The following is an 18709-nucleotide window of genomic DNA, read 5'->3' as shown; positions in this document are numbered from 1 at the left end:
TCAGGGCGTCATTCCTGCTCCTCACCTCTGAGTCCAGGGTGCTCTGCATGGAGTCAATCACCCTCTGGCTGTTCCTCTTGATCTGCTCCATCTCCTCATCCTTCTCCGCCAGCTTCCTGTCCACCTCACCCTTGATCTGGTTTAGCTCCAGCTGCACACGCAGAATCTTGGACTCCTCGTGCTCCAGTGTACCCTGAACAAAACAAAATAGTAGTAATAGTAATTAAATGAAAGGTATATGTATACATGAGTATATGTTTCAAATGAACAGGATTAAACTGTATTAGTTTCTACCTCAGCCTCCTCCAGGGCAGTCTGGATCTCAGACTTCTCTGTCTCCACAGTCTTCTTGGCCTTCTCCAACTCATGGATGCTCTTGCCAGTCTCCCCGATCTGCTCAGTCAAGTCAGAGATCTCCTCTGCAAACAGAAACACAGAATTCATTCAGAACAGGGAGATGTTCTTTGATCATTGGAACACGTTGTAGTTCATATTGAATTATGACAAGAATAAATGTAAATGTTTGTTCTATCTGGCAAAGCTTAGGGTCTTCAAATGTTTTAGACAATATGAACATTGTTCTGAAGAATCATGTCACTTATACGTAGCTTGATGAAATAAGACATTATCATCATTTGCATCATGAGACAAATAAAACTGCTGCAGTTTGACTCACGTTGCAGGTTCTTGTTCTCTCTCTTCAGAGTCTCCAGTTGATCCAAAGCCTCCTCATAGGAGTTCTTCATTTTGAAGAGCTCTGTGCTCATAGAACGAGCCTCCTTCTGAGCTCCTTCCAGCTCTGCCTGGCTCTCCTCAAACTTCTGCTTCCACTCTGCCAAGACCTAGAGAAATAAATGTGATTTTAATATTTCACTTACTTCTTTTACCTGTCTGTTAGCTTTTGTAATAAGAAATATTTAACAATACATTTAACAATACACCCTATTTATCATATCCATGTAAAGAGGTCGATATGGTGCTAGAATTAATTTAAAAAGATCTGATTTGATTTCTTTAGTTATTTCACACCTTGTCAAAGTTCCTCTGCTTCTTGTCGAGGTTAGCAGCAAGAGCATTGGCTCTCTCCACGTCAATCATGAGGTCCTCCACCTCTCCCTGCAGCCTCTGCTTGGTCTTCTCCAGAGAGGCACACTTTGAGTTGGTCGCCTCGATGGTCTCCTCTGCCTCCTGCAGACGCTGGGCCAGCTTCTTCCTGTTAGACAGATGAGGGACTGTGTCAGAGAATGTCTGCACATCTGGCTCTTACAGGTGATGGGAGAAACAGTATACAGTAACTGCTGAGGAGCTCCTACATTTCTACTTCTAAATTCTGGTTTCCTTTCTTTGTCAACCTGTATCAAACAGTGGGATAGACTGTTTTCAATGTGTGACTCACTTGGCTTCATTGAACTCCTTTTCTATTTAGGATTAAATAGAATGGAAAAAAATGTAATTTATATTATTTGATTTAAGTGTGTCAACTCATCTCCAGAATGAGCAGAACAGAAATGAAATACCCCCCAACACTGGTGAATAAGGGGGTTGTGTGTGACTCACTTGGCCTCCTCCAGCTCCTCAGTGCGCTGGACGGCATCAGTCTCGTACTTGGTCCTCCACTGAGCCACCTCACTGTTGGCCTTGGACATGCCGCGTTGCAGCTCTGCCTTGGCCTCCTGCTCCTCCTCAAACTGCTCTCTCAGGAGGTCACAGTCATGGCGGGCAGACTGGACACCGTGGGCCAGTGCGTTCTTAGCCTAGGGAGAGAAATAGAAGAGGTGACAGGGGATAGGGGGAAGAGAGGTGAAAGGGAGTAGGAGAAATAATGTAAGAGTGTCATTGAAAAAGAAAAAGACAAAGAGAGAGACATGAGGACAGACTAAATATTACAGTTAGAACTGTAAGAACTGTCACTGGGTGGCATAATCACATTCAACATGAAGCTGTAGTTTAAAACTATGTGTTCGTTGGTTTCTATTTTGAGTTCCTTACCTTGACTTCCTCCTCAACGTGTCTCTTCAGCTCCTCAATCTGCTGGGTGAAGGCCTGTTTGCCTCTGGTCAGCTGGGACACCAGCGACTCCTTCTCCTCAAGCTGGCGACCAAACTCACCTGTGGGGAACAGAGCATCTTGTTAATGGGGTCTCTGTTCACAAAGTTCTAATGGTTAATGTGCATTGTTGTTGTTGGAGTAAGGTCAGTTATATTTCGGAGTTCGTAGGATATATAAACTTTCCCTATGTGCTTTTGTAATAGACAAAATGTTATCGTACCAATGCTCATGTGTGTCAAGTTTGATTTAAACTCATGTGTGTCAAGTTTGTTAACTAACGGTTAAAGGTAGGATTTGGGGTGAAGAAGCTGGTCCTAGATCAACTTCAATAGTATCTGGATTATCATTGTTACCGTTCTCAGTCAGGAGTCTGGCCCTCTGTCCGCTCATGTCATTGACCTGGCGCACGTTCTCATCATTCTTAGTCTTGATCTCGCTCAGCTGATCCTCAAGAGTACGGCACATCTTCTCCAGATTGCCCTGGTAGTGAAACATAAACAGTTATTACTTTACATGATTATCTTGAGCCATGACTTGAGTGCCAAACTTTACATTTCTAACTTGTGTTTGAATTCCCCCCCACAAATCGCTTAGCTGATCCTCAACAGTACGGCACATCTTCTCCAGATTGCCCTGGTTGTGAAACATAACCCACTATTACATGATTATCTTGATTCTTGTGCCAAGCTTTCCTTTTTTCCACTTTTATTTGAATTGACCCCCACATGCTGCTCCATCCAAACATTGCTACTGACCTTAGACTTGGCAACGGCCTCCATGTTGCTGGAGAGGTCATCAATCTCCATCTTGAACTCGCTCTTCTCCTTCTCCAGCTTCTGCTTGACGCGCTGCAGGTTGTCAATCTGCTCTCCGAGCTCTGCCACGCTGTCTGCCTGCTTCTTCCTCAGAGCGGAGGCTGTGGCCTCGTGCTGCAGGGTGGACTCCTCTAGGTCGCGTCGCAGTTTCTGAAACTCGGCCTCACGCTTCTTGTTCATCTCTATCTGAGAAGCGGTAGCACCTCCGGCCTCCTCCAGCCTCTCACTGATCTCCTCAAGTTCCCTGGAGAGATCGGCCCTCTGCTTCTCCACCTTAGCCCTGGCAGCACGCTCAGCCTCGATCTCCTCCTCCAGCTCCTCAATACGGGCCTAAAGTAGGGAGACACAAACAGACAGTTGAGTTGTCACAATCAAAGGAGCTCACAAAATAATTGTTAACATATGATTATCTTATTATTAAGATGCATTCATCCAAAGCGACTTACAATTAACATACAGAACGTACTGTATGGTGTTTAACTATCATCCTTAAACCAACTGAACTATTGCAAACCCCCAGTGCAAACAGGAGGATGAATTGATCACTGTTTCTCATAGCGATCCTGAAAATGTTAACTGTAGCGTCGTTAGACACTATACAGCCAACTGAGCTATCTGACAGTCGTGTTCAAGTTCTGCACCTGGAGTTCCTTGATCTTCTTCTGCATCTGAGCACCCAGAGACTGTTCATCCTCAATCTTGCTGAGGAGCTGGGAGGTCTCGAAGTCCTTCCTAAAGAACACAAACACATTGATTGCAGTTTTATAGTGTAAACGGAAAGTCATACCTTTCACTTTGGCTTATAGAAAGACATCTGTTCAGATTTGGCTATTTTCTAATTCAATAGAAAAATAAAATGTATTTTGTTTCAACACAATGATGATTCTAACTACTGCAACAATGTAAAATAATTAATGTTCAATTAATATCAAATACAACTTTGTAGTCATTTATTTGCATTTACTTCTTGATCTTCTCATCAGACTGCTGCTTGTCGTTCTCCAGGTCCATTACAGACTCCTGGGCCAGTTTCAAATCTCCCTCCAGCTTTCTCTTAGCTCTCTCTAGGTCCATACGGAGCTTCTTCTCTTGCTCCAGAGAACCCTCAAGCTAGAAGATAAACACACATGTTTGTCATCAAAATCTAAATAATGAACAACAATGTTGTTAATAAAGTAAACCAGATTAACAAAGTAATGCCTTTGAGAGTATAAGCCAGAGTGCAGGTTCATGATGATTGTATCAAATCAAACTAAATTACTAACCTTGGCTTTGATACGATATTAATTATTATTTATCAATTCATTATTCCCACCTTGCTGATTGTTTCATCTACTTGTGTATTTTTAGTTATGCAAAACAATGAACTTTTCTCTTCTATTACAATCTTGGTTGATACTAGTTTTATTTGCCCACTCACATCATCCACTTGCTGTTCCAGCTTGGTCTTAGCCTTGGTCAGAGTGTTGACTTTGTCCTCCTCTGCCTGCAGGTCGTCCAGTGTCTGCTGGTGGGCCTCTTGGAGGGCTTTCTTCTCCTTGGTGAGCTTTGCAACAGCCTCATCCTGAGACGCCATTTCCTCAGTCAGGTTTTTAACCTGAAAGCAGCCACAACAGAGATAGTCATTTGTAATTTCACCTTACAAAGGTTTTGTATTATATTATATTGCATACTGTAATGTAGCTTGCAAATGTTTGCATAAAAAGATCCTCTAGATGGCAGCGTATACCATGAATTCATGTCAGATACAGTATGAAGAGTCCAGAATAATATGCTATGAATGTGGGGAGTACTATTCTGCTGAACTCTGCTACTATTTCACCTCTTCTCATTCCAAGACCAACACCACATGGATTTAGTTATTGTTTAGCTATGGTTGGATTCAATGATTGTTTGACATTGACAGTTTGATCAGATTGTAGTTTGTATGTGTTATGAGACCTTGTTTTCAGTGGCGTGTTTCTCCTTCTCCACTTTGGCCAGAGTTAGCTCCAGGTCATCGATGTCTTTCTTCAACTCAGAACACTCATCCTCCAGCTTCCTCTTCTTTGCTGTCAACTCAGCATTGATCTCCTCCTCATCTTCCAGCCTCTCGGTCGTCTCTTTGAGTTTGGCCTCCAGCTGGATCTTGCTCTTGATGAGCCCCTCACACCTCTCCTCAGCATCGTTCAGACAATCTCCTTCCTGTTTTCAGAAGGGAAGAAAAGGCAAATGGCTTCAAAACTCAGTGTAATGCAACTATAATCTGATTCTCGTCCAAGGGCACACAGCAAATCAATACGAATCTATGAAGAATGTATGTGTGTGTGTGTATATGTGTCTGTGTGTGTGTGTGTGTGTGTGCCCTCCCTGGTCGCTCACTCACAGATGCAACTTGGAGGGCGAGGTCATTCTTCTCCTGCAAGAGGGATACCATCTTCTCCTCCAGCTCCTTCTTACGGGTCTCTGCCTTGGTCAGGGCAGTTTTGCACTTCTCAAAGTCGTCCTTCATGCTGGCCAGCTCCTTCTCTGTCTCAGCGCTCTGCAGCAGGGGCTTGATCTTGTAGTAGACCTTCATCCATGGCCAATGTTTGACATTCATGAATGAGCGGATGTTGTACTGGATGGTGAAGACTGACTCTCTGGTTGACACCAAGGAGATTAGATTAGATTACATTAGATACAATTAGATTAGATTCAACTTTATTGTCATCGCAGAGTACAAGTACTATACAACGAAATGCAGTTTAGCATCTAACCAAAAGGAGGACGGTAATTGTGGTGAGTTGTATGCTTTTGAACAGCTCAATGATAACAAAGTTAAATGGCAAAGTAACCCAGGCTACATTATGATATGATTATATAAATGCTTGTAAGTGCATTCATAATGCATCACATACAGGTGGTTAATACGTAGTGCTAGAGAGATTATCTTCCATCCCATACCTCCTCTCCATCATCTTTACAAACTCCTTCCTCATCAGGTATCCGCGACAGAGAGCTTGAGTCATGGTTATCAGAATTGCCAGCTTCTCATCTCGCATCTCCTCCAAGACACCCAGCAGACCAGCTTTGAAGAACACCTGAGCACAGATAAACACACATGAGCTAGACATTGACATACGAATGGGCAGAATGGGTGGTTCAACACCACTAGACATGGCTGTAATAACAATGAAATGCATTAAAATAGTATTTTCACTTTCACGTTCGCGGCTTGGGCTCAGGGAAATCCCCATGTGAGAGGGACCCGTTTTTGCTCATAAGCTCTACTTTTAGAAATGTAGTAGCATCTCTTTAATGTTTTAGTGTTGTTATGTGGTAACATTTCCTGGGTGAATTTGAGCACTGACCTTGGTGTGTCCAAACTTGTACTCATCCTGAGGAACATCAATCGACCCAAGCAGCTTCTCAGAAGCCTTCTTGTTGTCCATGAACTGACCCTCAGGGATGACTTTGGCATTCAGTACTTTGTACCTGTATGGAGAGAATTGTTCAATATGTATACAGTACCAGTCAAAACTTGGACACACTTCCCTATTCAATTGAATTGTGTGTGAGTGAAAAGTGTGTCCAAACTTTTGACTGGTACTGTATATCAAAGCTGTTGCCTATTTTTTACTTGTGTGTGTGTGTGTGTGTGTGTGTGTGTGTGTGTGTGTGTGTGTGTGTGTTCTACCTCTGCTTGAAGTCAGCATAGAGGATTCTGCTGGGGAAGCCCTTTCTGCAGATCCTGATACCTTCCAGTACACCGTTACACCTCAGCTGATGGATAACCAGGAAGTTCTCCATCAGACCTGGAAAACACAAAATGCATCTTAACCCCTAAATAAACCTGTAATGTATATAATGTATAGTGTATAACCATGTATATTTTATAGACTTAAGGATAGTACTGATTAGTAGTTCATTGGGCTTAGTCTGTAATCTCTCTGTGTACCTGGAGTCTTTGACTCGTTGGGGATGAGGCAGCGCACAAAGTGAGGGTGGGTGCTCCTCAAGTTGGTCATCAGCTTCTGCAAGTTCTCCTGTGTGGGGTTACAAACCATAGTTCTCTCACAATAATTCAGATTTAATTTACACTTTTTCAAAAGATAGTAATTTTCAACAGACACTCTGGCAGGCAGGACTAAAGCTCACCCTGAACTGGGAGGAGACAGTCTGCATGGAACCTCCCTTCTTCTTGCCTCCCTTCTTTGTGGTATCTTTTTCAAGGACATAATTTGCGTTAATAAAAGTGTTAGAAATGATATACATCTCTGATTAACTTCAAGTTGTAGGGTATCTGCTGCAGTAATTAACTCTAAAGCCAGATGGACACAGTCCAATTTTCACAAATGGAGACGATTCCAAATGATGAGAGGGTCTCATCCTGCAAGACAAATGATCCACGTCACGCTGACTTGGTGTATGCTGCACGTGCAGACCTGATTGTAGCCTGGGCGATGCGACCGAGCCCCCGACACTTGACTTCAATGCTTGTTCATTGCCAAGACAACGGTAGAAATGGCACTGGCCACGGAATAGTAAAGTAAATATATTAAAGTAAAAAATAGTAAAATATTTTGACTGTATAGCCATAGTCTGTCTTATTCACAGAGAAAAAGCCTTAAAAACAAAAGTAGAATTTTGACACAATATCCAGGCACAAACTATTGTTGTCTATTCTTCAAAAGATAATTGGAATAATAATAATAATAATAATAATAATTCACTATCATAATGATCATAATTGTTTACTAGATTTTAAGTATTATATTGTAATGTGGCAAGGAATGTTAAATCTCAGAATTCAGATGGGTCTTCTCTTCATGTTGTTGACCAACTCACACTGTGTGAGTCAGGGTTTACCACAAATTACCTGCCTTTACCTATATTCTAAGTCATCAGAATTTGGCTCTCGGCAAATTTGTGACTGAAATCGTTTAGTGTCCGCCCGGCTTAATGCTAATTATCATACTAATAATTATCATTATTAACATGATGCAAATGTTACCTTCAGCTGCTGCAGCAGGATAGAGGACAGGTAGAAGTCTGACTGAGGACTTCTGGTAGAGCTGCACCACAGAGTCATTCAGGGGATCCTTGTTCTTGTCCAGCCAGCCAGTGATGTTGTAGTCCACAGTGCCAGCATAGTGCACCAGGGAGAAGTGGGCCTCAGCCTTGCCCTTGGCGGGCTTGGGCTTTTCATACGCCTTGGTTTTACCAAGATGCTGGGTGTTCAGCTTGTCCTTGAAGGTTGCGTCTGAAGCCTTGGGGAACATGCACTCCTCTTCAAGGATGGAGAAGATGCCCAATGGCTGTGCAAAAAAGAGATTTTAATTAAATTAGTATGTTCATATTTACATGTTCTTTACTTCAACAGTCACCTTTATTTGATGACATGCATGTCGCGGAAGCATATTAAACAAGTACTAACACGTTGAGTTACTAACAGTAATATTTAGGTTTTAGGGTTAGGGGATTTAGGTTTTAAGGATTTTAAGGTTTAAACTCCTACCTCTATTAAGTGTGCTTTTGACACCCATCATTAAATAGTAGAATCCTCACAGGCTGCTTACCTTCTCAATAAGCTCAATGCAGGCAGCCAAGTCCATGCCGAAGTCAATGAAATCCCAGATGATGCCCTCCTTCTTGTACTCCTCTTGCTCCAGGACGAACATAGTGTGGTTGAAGAACTGTTGCAGTTTCTCGTTGGTGAAGTTAATACACAGCTGCTCCATGCTGTTGTACTGTTGATGGAATTTCAGAATAAAGGAATCTCTTCGACATACATTGTTGTAATCTTTCATAGTCGCAACTTGTTTTCTTTTCCTGACAACATACTCACATCAAAGATCTCAAAACCGGCAATGTCGAGCACACCAATGTAGAACTGCCTTGCATTCTTGGTGTCCAACTGTTCATTGATACGGATGACCATCCACAAGAACATCCTCTCATAGATGGACTTAGCCAGAGCCATCACAGAATTATTCACCTTTAGAAAATATACTTCTAGTTAATACATGAGATTTTGACCATGTGTAGTTGAGGTGATGCAGGTGGAGGGTGGTATGGATATTAAAGGGATTTTTATTTTTAAGGATTGTTTTGTTGAATGTTTTAGATTTAAGGATTAGGACACTGGATCAGAGAAACTATCTTTACTACTCGTGTTGTGGGGAGAGGGAGTTATGCTGTTTGTTTGTCTTTCTTTTTCTGTGTTGATATCAGAGATGGGAGGGAGTGGGGGGGCTGTTTGATTTTATTTGATACTGGTGTAGGACTGATTTGGGAAATTGTGTTTTATGATTTCTTATAATTGTTGAACCACAGAGTGGCACTTTTATACTCAAGCACTATGAAACCAATACAAATCAAAAGATTGTTCACGATATCGCAGAGCAGTATGTTATTGATTTAAATAATTATACATGAATCCGTACCTGGCCTACTGTCTGTCCCTTGGTCACATACTCATTGCCGACCTTCACTCTGGGGTAGCACAAAGCTTTAAGCAAGTCAGCTGAGTTCAGGCCCAGGAGGTAAGAGATTTTATCAGCCACTGGAAAGAGAAGGAGAAACAACAGACTCACGAACATTGCCATATTATTAAAACGCAGGGGTTATGGCAAACCCTAACCCTTTATTTAGGCTGGGCTTAAGGCTAAACCTAACCCTACTGAGAGCAAGCTCTCTTTTTCAGAGGAGCCCTGGTTACAAACAATGAAAAATCTAATGTGCATTCAGAATGACAAACATAATATAGTTTATTTATGACAAATCGGTAGCTATCGGTAGCTATAGCTAGTTTACACACTATGTGTATTATCAGTGAAACTGAAATCTATGTATCTGAAATATGTTTTTTTATTTAAATTAATAAAGCATTATTTCAAATATTTGGTAGAGGGTCTACAATCTACATAGTCTGTCTGGCATAAGTGATCAGCTATTCTCATGTAAGGTTTCATGAGGAACAACTTCTAGATATATTTAGTCATTTTAACAATAGATATTTTGTCCATGTTTGGGGCCAGAGGTGGAACTCACCCTCTGTGCCGTCTGGCTCGGCCTGCTCCTCACGCTGCTTCTGCTTGAAATGCATGTTGCCATGTTGCATGACAGCACCTGTCAGCTTGTAGATGTACTGTTTCTCCTCATTAATGAATCCCAGGATGTCAATGGCGTCCTGAAAGATGCGGTTTCCATGTTAGATGGGAAGAAAACAGTGAGGAATTGAAGACAAACTCACTCTGTCAGAGTACGGCTCTGTAAACTCTAAATCTAGCAGAATGGATGGAAATGTCAGCCTTCTCTATTCCTCTAGTAGACTAGCAGCAGAATAGGATTTTAACAATGTTACACAGGACACTCTTGTGGATGCCGTATGCACCCCTATAAGAGGAGTCATTAACACTGGGTACTCCAAAACAAATCATTGATAGAAAGAAAAACCCTTTGCGTGACTCACATCTGTGGCGACCAGCTCTTCCTTGTCATCGATACTGGCCACAGCGATCTGCCCCTGGCTGATCATAGGGAAATCGTAGGGGTTGGTGGTGATGAGGCACATTTCTGTAGATAACAGAGAACAAAGTTGTCTGTTAAATCAAACACATGTAGATATATGGACCACTTGTACTCAATACCTATACTCAATGACAGATGTGCTCAATAACCAGTGTTTTACCTATTCCCCCCGCCAGGCACATTTCATCAACTCAACCAAAGCCCAATTCTTATCTCTGACTCTACTTAGTGCAGCAGCTACTGTATGGTTATTCACTTTCACAGCACAGAGCTAGTACTGCTTTCTGCTTTGGCGTACCAACGATCTCAGGTTTGTGGTTGGTCATCATCTGGTAGAAGATGTGGTAACCTCTCTCAGCAGGAAGCTGGAAGGCCACCCTGGACTTCTCCAGCAGATCTGATAGAGAGAACAGGAGAACAAAATGTAAAGTATTGCAAAACGTTTTTTTTGTAGAATAAGTATGGAGAAATGACTAATACCAACTTACAGGTCTCAATGTCAGCACTAGCCAGTTTGCCGGACGTAGCGAAGTGAATCCTGATGAATTTACCCTACAGTAGTGCAAGGCAGTTAGAAATCAGTCATCAAAAAACTTCAACTGCCGAAGGGTTTCCCTCATACTTACAAAGCGAGACGAGTTGTCATTCCTCACAGTCTTGGCATTACCGTAAGCCTCCAGCAGGGGGTTAGCTGCAATGATCTGATCCTCAAGAGACCCCTGAATGAGACAAAGTTGCTAAGGCGTTAGTAACTGAAAACCTCTCATATTTCATTTTTCTTTCAACAACATTTGTTCCTTTTAGCTGAGAAGTTGGCTACAGTGAGGTACAGACTTCTTTGTCTGAAATGTGATTGGCTCCCAACCTAAAGCCCAGGGTTCTCTACTGGTTCCCAACAGCACATATACCCACCCCAAATCCTCTGTCAAACTAGAGGAAATTAGAGAAACATTGATGTCTATCATTCATTCACCTCAACTTACTCTAAATTGTGACACACAAGCAAAACTTACCTTTATTTTACCGGAGCTCCCAGCTACTACTCCTCCATCCTTCTTTGGGCCAGACACAGCAATGGTGGCAAAGTACTGGATGACACGCTTGGTGTTGACAGTCTTTCCTGCACCGGATTCTCCACTAGTTTATAGACAGAGAAAGAGGGGTTTAGGGTTAGGATCATATCAGAATTCATTAAGCCAGAAAAGAAAATGGCAATGTTTTAACTTGTTTTATAACCAAGTTAATGTTCTCAAATATTCTCACTCAGTTAATCGATATTTACGTCATAATTAGTGTTGTTCCGATACCGATACTAGTATCGGCATGGCCACCGATACTTACAAAAATGCTGGTATCGGTATCGGCGAGTACTAACAAATAATAACTCCCGATACCACGTTGCGTTTTTCTCAGCTTGTCTGTAACCTGACACCGCCTTCCTAACACAGACATGCGCAGACATGCCCAGGCATGCTCCTCCCAGAGCAGCTGCTCTCAACCAATGGCGTGGCAGCTTTCGTTTTCACTTTTCACTATCGCGGAAAAACAAACACGCATGCTGTAGAGGTGTAGTGAGGAAAACATGTCGGCGGTTTGGAGATATTTCAAGGTGGATAGTCCGGTGTGTACAACGGCTAAATGCACAATTTGCGGTCTCAATGTGTCGAGGGGTGGCACTAAAGCTGCCAGTTTCAATACTAGCAACTTAATTAAGCATTTAAAGCTAAAACATATTAAAGAGCACGAAGAGTTTCTGTCATCTACTGCAGCGACAGCGAGCAAGAGAACGGATGGAGCAAAACAACAAATGCTGAGTAGCGCATTCCATAAAAAGGACCAGTGGGACGCGACGAGTGAAATGGCAAGAAAGATGACTGAGAAAATGTCTGAAATGATTGTGCTCTGTGACCTGCCCCTCTCCTTTGTTGACAATGTGGGATTCCGCCTTTTTATGGCTCACGCGGTACTCACGCGGTAAATGTGTAAATGCGGTACTCACGCGGTAAATGTTTACTTGCTGTTGCACTACTACTACGACTGTTTTATATCTTAAAGTTATTTTGTTTGTAAATGTTCACTTGCTGTTGCACTACTACTACGACTGTTTTATATCTTAAATGGATATTGCACTGATTGGCATCTGTGAGAGCCACATTTCAGGTTTTATAAGGGGTTGATTTTCTTGTCACCATACCAGGTAGACAATAAAAAAAAGTTCTATAGCATTCACTCTCTGTTGGTATTTTTTCCTGTTTTAAAAAGGTTTTGAGCAGTGCCAGACTAAGTGTTAGCCATAATTTTACATCGAGGTGAGTATGCGGCTCAAAAAACATTTTTTTTTTTTTTTTTTTCAAACGCCGTGGTATCGGATCGGTACTCGGTATCGGCAAGTACTGCACGGTCAGGTATCGGTATCGGTATCGGGATCAAAAAATGGTATCCAACATACTGCAAAAGGTACACTTTAATTTGAAAAGTAAGTTGTTAGTGAACAACTTACGTAATCAGGACGGACTGATTCTCTCTATCTGCAAGCAGAGAAACACATTGTTCATACTCATTCACTGGATTTTGGTACATTATTGCATTCAAGGCATCATCATGAAGTCACACATCTAACTATCCATCCATCCATGAGTCTACTTACCAACCATCATGAACTGAAAGGCGTTGTCAGAGACAGAGAAGATATGGGGTGGAGCCTCCATACGCTTCTTCCCTCTGTAGGCGTTCACACATTCCTGGCTGTACACAGGGAGCCACTTGTAGGGGTTCACCGTGGCACAGAAGAGCCCAGAGTAGGTCTGGATAAAGTGGTTCAAATATGGGAATTAGCCAACTCAGATGTCGCATGCGGAAGTTTAAGTATCTTTGAACATGCTGTATGTTTTCGTTCTCTGCGATTGCTAATGTGTGCAAGGTTTCTGGTGTTCACTGATGTGTATGTGTCTCTTACGTAGATCATCCATGCTGCGTAACGCTCTTTGAGGTTATACAGCACAGAGGCTTCATTCAGGTAGGTCATCATGGCCATGTCCTCAATCTTGTCATACTTTGGGGGATTTATTTGCAAGATGTCAGCTTCTTTGAAGTCTTTAGTCTGAAATAGTGGGATATTTAGATTTAGAATACTGTAATCAACACTATATGGATAACATTTTACTGATGAACAAATATGATCTTTTTTCATGATTTGTGGTTACAAGCATGATTCATGCAATTGATTTATTTGCAGTTCAGTACAAGTGCTATGCTATCCTCCAGTCTACTTTAATATTAAAGGGGAAATTAAAGATTCTATATTATCTTAAATAATATTTTTGATTGCAGTTTGGTTATATGTTATAGTCTTACCTCCTGTGTGTCATGAACTTTCACAGATATTTTTGCCCCATCCCTGGCAACAATTGTACCCTTAAGGTACAGCTCCACCTTGTCAGTCACATAGCAGGCGTTCTTAGCATCAAAGGGTGCTGTTTGAGCTTCGATCCTCTCCCTCTCTGGCTTACGAAGGTATATGGCAGCTTCGCCATAAATCTTCATCTCCGCATCCGTACTCATGGTGGCGGCTCACTAGGAAAGAAAGAATAAAAAACAAACATGTTTGAGTCTGTACTACTAACCCCTCCCCAGTCAACAGAGTTAGAGGCAGTATATTTAACAGAATGTATTCTAATAATGTGAATAATCAAACCATGTCTCACCTTCTTTTCTCCACCCAGATGAAATTGTATCTTTATGGTAACCCAAGGTCCTACAAACACAGTCAGCTGAAAAGAAAAGAAAGACAATTAAAGAAGAATGATATAAAGGGTGAAGACAGGTTTACATACATGACCTCCGTAATTATTGGGACGCTGAAGCATTTTTTTCTTTAATAAGATTCTCTTTATTATTGAGTGTTGTTTTTTTGTACATTTATTTTTATTTTGTTCACCATTTAGAAATAACAACACGTTTTATACATAATACCCCTATTTCTTAACCACCGTTTTGGACTGTTTTGATAGTTGTTCAGTGGGCCTCATTTACCCAAAACTTTTCCTGAATTAGCCTAACTGTATCGGCCCTATTGCAATGTGTACTCAAGACTGAAACCACTGTCAGGTCCTACTGTATTCGAAACTGAAACAGTCAATTTCAAGCTCAATGACGATTCCTGCAAAATAGGTCCTGTGCTGAAGCTGTTATCACCCATTTCGAAAAGTGTAACATTGAGAACGATTTACACACAAATATGTTCTGTTCACGTTTGATAAATTAGGCTCATTATCATTATGACTCCCCTCCTCCAAGACCACCTGTGGATGTTTGGATTACCATAGACCCTGATAGGTCATTTTCTCAGATGAAACATATACGTTGATGATCATTCATTGGCTTGTGTTTAAATTAATTCTTCCATCCAATTTGAGTGCCTTTCAAACGGATAAAGGCTAGAGAACAGTGCATCCCATGTGGTTTGACTAGGTAGTGGTGGAAATTACTCACCAAATACATTGCATTGAAATAATATTGCATATTAATATATTAAAATATTATACCAAATATTATTTTGACTAACAAGTGTGTCATTGATTTTCAACAAGGTCTACATTTATTTACATGTTTCAGAATAAATGTCTGAACATTTGGTGGGTTGCCAACTTGTTCCCCCTTTCCCCAGCTGCCGTCACAAAGCACAGACTCCAAGGACAAACACAACGCCTAGAATCAAGACTAGACAAACAGCTCTCTTATGTCCGAACACATTATCTGACAGAACACACTTGACTAACCAGAAACACTAGTCAAGACAGTTTTCCGAATACTTTTGGTGCTGTGAAATAGGGAGACTACCTTGTCATCAAGCAAATATGTACACAAATAGCATCAAGTAAAAGTTGAGACTATACTCTAACCTCATACTTACTCGTGTAATTTTGACTGGAACAGTTTTAAAATTGCACCATAAATGTCCACTTGGTATAAACATGCCCACTTGCTTTCAACATATGTGAAGTAAAACATATTTTGAACTATCTATCACAATTTAAAAACAATGCCATGTGTGAAAACACCCCAGAACAACTCTCACAAAGCATCAGATAAGAGCTCATAGATAAGACAAGTGAAATCATGTAAGGAGGTAGAGGGTCTTACCACAGAGGTGGGATCTGCCTGAGGATGTTGTGGTCTCAGACTCCTTATATCTGATTCCAGAGTGCCACCCAAGCAGAAGTTAATTATGGACCACACGGCTAGAGGAGATGGATTGGATGAGAGACATAGCTGTTTCCTTATGCCCTTTTCTGATTTTCCTATGTGATTTTCCATGATATTCAAGTCCAGCCAACTCCAATTGGTCTAATTTCAGTTGTACACAAAATCCTGGCTTTTTTGTTGCACTCATAGGAGCAATAAGAAAACTGAGATCAACCAGTTATTGGCAGATGTTAATGAACAACTATGTGATGAAAGCTCCTTCTCTGTGAAATAAAGAGACTCAGGACAGATCATTGTATTTTCAGATGAAGGTCAGCAGACAGAGCAATAATATAGATTGTTTTAAACTTTGGTGATGCTAATTTCATCTTCCTTGGTCCAAATGTGACAATTCAATATTTTTTGCTGGAATGTCCCTTTAATAAAATGTTGCTTCTCTTGCATATATATAACATTTTAAATCTTTGCACTGCTACTCCTCCTTCAACTTTGAAGCTATAAATACCAATCCAACTTTACAACATGCAGAGAGGTCTTACTGAAGTTGTAATATGTTTTGGTTTTTAATAATTGACTCTTTTTTTTTTTTTTTTTACTTAAGTGCAAATATTAACATGGAGGTATATACAAACCAAAATATTAAATATGTGTTCCTCTGCTGCTCCTACACCTTTAAAAATAATAACAACAACAAAAATAATAATAACTAAGAGGAAAATATTTATTTTCAGTAGCCCCTCTCATAAACATACACATGGTCAGAAGGTTGCGTGTTGGGGTTTATTTAGTGGTACAATGGTTATAAATGAGGCTCCAGAGGCCCAGAAGGGAACAGCTGGAGAGACCCCTGTAGTGTATTGTCAGAGCTGTCGCTGCTGCTGTTGACACCAGTAGTGGTATGTGGTCCAAAGCCGTGGTCTGCTAACAATACATATACATACAATACATATTGTCCAGCGCAGTGAGGGGTTCAGTATCTCCCATCAAATGTGAACTAAACCAGAGGGGGGAGCTGAAGGGAAGTGTGTTTGATGATCAGGAGGAGTAAAATGCGCTCTTCCCATCTCTGTAGCCAAAGCTAATTGTTATAAACTTTTTGAATGATTGTTTAGCAGCCATCTATTTTGTACAACCTCATTCTTGAAGCTATGCCACTGTAAGGGCTTAGAGCAAATACTCTTGGCTTGTTGGAATGTGAGTATTCGCACTATGCACATTCAAATGGGAAATCTCCCATTAACATAATTTCTCTGAGGGTATGTTCCAATCAGGCAGCTACTCCCTGCACCAGGCACTGCACAGGGTATTCAGCCATTCTGACCTGCAAACTGGGCGTAACCGTAGGCAACAGCTGTGGCCTACAGAGGAAATGAGAGCTGAGTGAGGATTGCGGGAACAATGTCAGTTGTTATATTTTCATTGTTGTGTTTGTACAATGTAGCTATTTGGGATGTCCTGTATATCTGTTGTGGCGGTGACTGACATGCATGTCACTTGTGTCACAGTATGATGATGCTGCAGGGCATTCCCAACTAATACATTGTTCTACTCAGTGCACAACCACAAACAGATACATGAAATAAAAACAAGACACAACAGATAACAACACAAATGGCACGATACATTACACACGGGGATACATTAATTATTACCAAAACATGTATTTCATTGCTGGAATGAATAATTAGTCCTAATGAAACTGTTGTTGAGTATATTTGAGGTATTCTGGCAGTAGAGTCTTGGGGGATCATGTACTAAATCTTCACCATAGTTTTAGAAGCCATTGTGGTCAAGGGCATTTGGTCTGTATCAACATGTAACATGATTAAACCATTACAATGCCCCCACAAAATCTAATTTGGGATGTGAAATGTCACAAGCATTGGTAGGTCTCAATTTAGACATGCATTGTGACACTCGGCCATAAAGACGAATATCAGGACAGATACTGTATGTCGCCATTTGAGCTGCGCACCTGGGAATATGGCCTTGAGGCAGCCTTGAGGCAAATACATCTTTAACAACATCATTATCACCAGTGGCCGTGCACGCCAACCTCAAGACCATGGCTGTGTGTTTCCTTAGAGCTGCTGCTGTTGGGGTATGGGGTTCGAGGGTTGAAACATGTCCAGTCCACCCCGTGTATATAACAGGTTTTACCTAGCACACATGGAATATGATAAAATCATATAAATCAGTAGAAACATTTAAACTGTCCCGTCTTGTCTATCCACAAATGTCTTAAATACAGTACAATGTTGTTCATTAATAATAATAATAATAAAATAATAATACATTTTATTTGTATGGCGCCTTTCATAACACCCAAGGACACAGCAAAATACAGTCAGGTTAAAAAAACAGTGGAGGTGACGAAGTGTCAAACACAGTGAAAACAAACAGGAAGAAAAGTAATAACAGAACAAAAAGAACAACGGGAGGCGTAACACAAAGACACAGGGTACAATTACAGTGGGTATGCAGGGCGCTCCAGGGCCTGGGATGCCGAGCAGCTGAAGGCTCGAGCACCCGTGGTGCTGAGGCGTGAACTGGAGACAGTGAGTAATCCAACAGAGGAAGAGCGGAGGGTGCGGGAGGGGGTGTATTCCTGGAGGAGGTCAGTGATGTAGATGGGGGCTAGATTATGGAGAGCTTTGAAGCTGAGTAGAAGGTTTATACATATATATATATATATATATATATATATATATATATATATAATCGATCCGGTGGCTCACAGGAAGCCAGTGTAGTTGGATGAGAATGGGGGTGAGGTGGTCGGATGAGTTGGTGCGGGTGATGATCCGAGCAGCAGAGTTCTGAATTATTTGGAGTCTATTGAGGAGTTTGATGTTAATTTGTTTAATTGCTTCATGATTATGTACATGACCAGCTATTGTCTCTGGTTTAACACTGTGGAGACCACAGGTTTCATTAAAGTCGTCATGAAAGGACTCTCAGCTATTTAGCCTTGCAATCCAGCCCACCAACAAGACCACATCTTGAGGGACTCAACCCCTAGTTGAGGGGCGGCTGTGGCGCAGGAGGTCGAGCCGGCGTCTAATTATCACAAGGTTGGCTTCGAACCCCGGCTGGCCACATGTTGAGGTGTCCTTGAGTAAGACACTGAACCCCAAATTGCTCCC

The 18709-nt window shown here is 41.4% G+C and overlaps 1 pseudogene across 1 annotated transcript; it reads right to left on the bottom strand.

Moving 5' to 3' along the window:
* Nucleotides 1-13919, bottom strand: LOC308174734 (myosin-4-like; annotated as a pseudogene). Its single transcript has 32 exons — nucleotides 13713-13919; nucleotides 13315-13458; nucleotides 13006-13162; nucleotides 12859-12886; nucleotides 11372-11495; nucleotides 10985-11077; nucleotides 10847-10910; nucleotides 10657-10755; nucleotides 10300-10403; nucleotides 9879-10017; nucleotides 9272-9390; nucleotides 8674-8823; nucleotides 8405-8575; nucleotides 7840-8143; nucleotides 6984-7048; nucleotides 6784-6871; nucleotides 6523-6640; nucleotides 6197-6320; nucleotides 5790-5926; nucleotides 5230-5485; nucleotides 4806-5048; nucleotides 4285-4461; nucleotides 3829-3974; nucleotides 3506-3596; nucleotides 2805-3194; nucleotides 2403-2529; nucleotides 1990-2108; nucleotides 1558-1754; nucleotides 1030-1213; nucleotides 677-842; nucleotides 295-419; nucleotides 1-193 (listed from the first exon to the last, which is right to left on the bottom strand). The product of its transcript is annotated as a myosin-4-like (transcript).
* Nucleotides 13920-18709: the final 4790 nt, after the last annotated feature.

The sequence above is a fragment of the Nansenia antarctica genome (assembly GCF_963989245.1).
Source record: "Nansenia antarctica genome assembly, chromosome: 20".
NCBI classification, from domain to species: domain Eukaryota; kingdom Metazoa; phylum Chordata; class Actinopteri; order Argentiniformes; family Microstomatidae; genus Nansenia; species Nansenia antarctica.
The sequence above is the reverse complement of the archived record's forward strand: the minus strand, read 5'-3'. Positions and strand labels throughout refer to the sequence as shown.